The 3,681-nt window shown below is 48.5% G+C and overlaps 1 pseudogene; it reads left to right on the forward strand.

The window, feature by feature from the left end:
* Positions 1-1,373: 1,373 nt before the first annotated feature.
* On the forward strand, positions 1,374-1,510 carry LOC144244307 (small nucleolar RNA SNORA62/SNORA6 family; annotated as a pseudogene).
* The last annotated feature ends 2,171 nt before the right edge of the window (positions 1,511-3,681 follow it).

The raw sequence follows: 3,681 nt of genomic DNA on the forward strand, positions 1-3,681 counted from the left end.
CAACCAGAAAGAGGGCTGTTTCCTTCCTCTCGGATCCATATATTCATCTCAGGGAAGAACTCCAATTGTGCCCCTTGAGCTGTATGTTAATTCTGTAACCAATCACGTGGCCAGGAAGAGGTGGTGTTAGGGCTGATACAGACTCCATGACATGGAAGGCAGTCTGTGGTACCAAGGAGAATGGGGGAGAAAGCATGTGTGCTGAGCAGACACAAAACCACCGTCACCCTTGTCTGCTGTGGCCACATGGCTCCTCTGACCAGCAGTAAACTCTACACATGTGGCTACTGCTGTTACTATGTTACTGACACTACAGTCAGTCAACCACATACTCCCCCCCCCCACACACACACACACACAACTGCCATGGCCAGAGTAGACCCTGAGTTCTCTGGTTCAGAAAGAATGTAAACCTCACATCTTCGAAGGTATCCAACCCATCCAGCCCTGTTTCCACCATTCTGGAGGAGACACCACACTATCCAAACATTTTCATCATCCGCTGCTCCTTCCAACTCACTCCCCAGGCTTAGCTCAGCTTTCAGCAAGCCTTGTTGCTTCCCCCACTCTAAGGTACGAGAACATGAGGTACCCAGATGTACTGGCTGTTTACACTGCACAGAGCACGAGGCCATGCGTGTGGCTCCCTGCTCATCCCTAGATCCTTTCTCGCTGCAGCCCTAGGCTCTGCTGATTGCTACAAGCCAAATGGTCATGGACAAGCCTGGTCATTACACTGCCTCTTCTCCTTGACTCACTGCAGACCTGACCAGATGAAATATTTAGTTTCTTCATCATCAGGAGGCCCGATGTTTTCTCACCATTTGACTGACTGTTGAATGAAATCCAGGCCTTCTTCTTTGGTGGTGGTGTGTGTGTGGGGGGGGGGGGGTTGTTTGGTTTCTTCCAACATGTCATGATTAACTCATCCCTGGCCTGACTCTACGGACAAGGTACAATACTTAGCACTTCCCTCCTCCTCTCCTTTGTCTCCCCTTCCCTTCCTCGATGAAAAGGTTGTCTTCCCTCTGATGTCACAAAATACCCTTGTCTGTATGTGAACTTGGACCAATATTTCAGACTGCCACAGACTGGGGCTTTGAGAAATAGTAACAGAATATGTTTAAAATAGTTGGATGCTCCTGAACCACCTTCCCATGTTGAGGAATAAATCACAAAATATAAACCAAATAAATGGAGTCGCAGTACTTTCAATCTCAAATGAGTTACTCACAAGCAAAAGAAACATTAGTAGACTAAGCAACTAGCATTGCTGTTGCACTAGGTTGGCGTTAGCAGCATTCTATTGTTCTGAAAACACTTTCCCTGCTACCAACTCATTTCATTTTCCATAACCGTATACAGAGGAAGTAACTGCACATTGTTAAAGTTTGGAGTTGAGACCGATGAACTCACAAGTGTAGGTCATGTGAGGGGCAAGTCTTTCAGTAACACCACAGAGGGTCTCTGGCCCCAGGAGTGGAGTTTGATAGTAATTCTTACTACGAGGTATAATAAATAAATTAAATAAATACTTAAAAATCCAAAAGATAAAAAGGAAGTCATAAAGGGATTGTTCTCATTTGCACTTTGCAAGTGGAGAACGAGCAGATGCATTTCTTGAGGTGGGCCTTTGCAGAGAGCCTTCGGAATGAGATCCCTAGCATACTTTGTGAGAATCCTAGAGCCAAGAAATGGAAGATCAGGTAAAAAGTTGGCATCAGAGGAGACCAGAACTGAAGTCTTGCCAGCTCATCTTTCTCTTATGCACCTATTCCTAATGGACCACACAAGATCCGCTGAAACAAGGCAAAATTCTTTAAAACTCCTAACCTTGAAGCCAGCGAAGCCGACAGTATAGCCCTATTTTACAGCTGAATCAGCTGAACAGGAAGGGTTGCTCAGTGGCCAACATAAATCACACAAAGAGCTGGCCAAGATAGAAACAGAAACAATTCTGCCCAAGCAGCATCTTATTCTTCTTTGTAGCTAGAGTATAGGATTATTTTCCATTTGCATCCTGGACAAGAATGTAACTCCCATGAGAAGGAACAAGAATTGCCCTCGACCTGTCCCACTGTCTGTCTGGAAAGCTAAGAGGGTAAATACACAGATTATGGTTCATATGCTAGGATCATGGGCTTGTGTCGAGAAATTCACGAACTCTAATCTTTGTGCTCTGAGCTTTGGATTCAACTTCCTTCACACAGACAGGGAAATAAATGCAGTTCTCTCACTGGATCCTCACAGTTATGGCTCATTCTGAAGGGGCCCCATGGGGATAAGAGCCTCGTGCAGAAGACGAGGCCATGTCTAGATACCAAAGAATAACTGTAAGAGAAGTATTGTCCCCATCCATTCATCTAATCACTAACTCAGCAGCCCTCCATGACAGTTCTCAGCTGACCTGAGGTTCTTGTGAGGATAACATGAGAACGTTCAAGTGCACAAGGGACCCAGCACATGACGGGCCAGCAGTCAACACTGGGTCCATTTGTTCCCAAGGTCTCAGCTCTGTGCCACTCCAAAACAAAAACGTGAGTGGTCTGTAAGGGGGTCTGCAGCAGGAAGAATGGAAAATACGTGGTCACGATGGCGAAACTGGAGTGGACGGGGACTTCCAGCACGCCTTCGGGAAAGACTTCTATGTCCAACATGGTCCTGGGCCCTGCGGACATTACCTCTCCAGGTCCCCATTGTGCAGCTGGGGTGAGATTAAACATCCTCCAAGGGGCTCGTGGTGGGCAAGGGGCAGAACCAGGAATCCAGCCTAGGTCTGTGTGAACCAAAAGACTATTGGTGAACTTGCTGGCTAAAGAGACCAGAGGGGCCCAGCGTTGCTAAGAGAACAGCCAGAGGATGATTGGGCAGAGAGAAGGCCCTGGAAAAGGAGGCCAGACAGCCCATGCACAGACGTTAAAGTTGGGGGTCACTGCTGATGGGGTAAGATGTTACCTTCTGGCCATTTCCTGGCCCACTGAGAGACCACCATCCATCACCCCACCATGGTCTATGGTGTCTCAAAGCCTGGGGCCTGGGACATCGACCCCAATTACTAAATCATAAGGATGGCCACTGTGTGCCCTTATTCAAAATGTGCCTTGTATGAGCACACTCAGCCAAGAGAGGGGGTGCTTCACCCATCAACCATGAGCCCATGGACCTATGTCTGCCTTCAGGGGTGACTTCCCTCATTCATGAAAATGTGCTATAAGAGTGAGCTGTGGCCCTACTTTGAGAAACCCCTTCTCTGGGTCTCTACACTTATTTATTCCATGAACACTTGCTACATGCCAAACCCTTCTAAGATGAGGGAGTCAGAGCTCCCAAAGTTGAGCTAAAGGTTTGGTGGGGGAGGAGGTCCCAAACACAGACCACGGAAAAGCACAATTGAGGGGCACAGGGAGGCCAGGAAAGGGGCCCCAGGTCCACACTCTGGAGTGTCTCCTGGCAAATCCACTCCCTACACTCTCCCTCTCCTCGCCCCCTCACTTGGCAAATGAGGACTCAGTGAGGCAGACCCCCCGCTCCCATACCACCAGCTGCTCCCACTCATCTGATCCCGGCTGAGTCTGACCTGGGCTGGTCACCCTTCACCCCCAGGTGTAGTCAAAAGGTCCTTTGTCTCCGGGGACTCTGGGAAATTCCTTCCTTCCTTCCAGCTTGGGGACCTGCCACTCT

Source organism: Crocuta crocuta, unplaced genomic scaffold (genome assembly GCF_008692635.1).
Source record: "Crocuta crocuta isolate KB4526 unplaced genomic scaffold, BGI_CrCroc_1.0 scaffold138, whole genome shotgun sequence".
Lineage (NCBI taxonomy): Eukaryota > Metazoa > Chordata > Mammalia > Carnivora > Hyaenidae > Crocuta > Crocuta crocuta.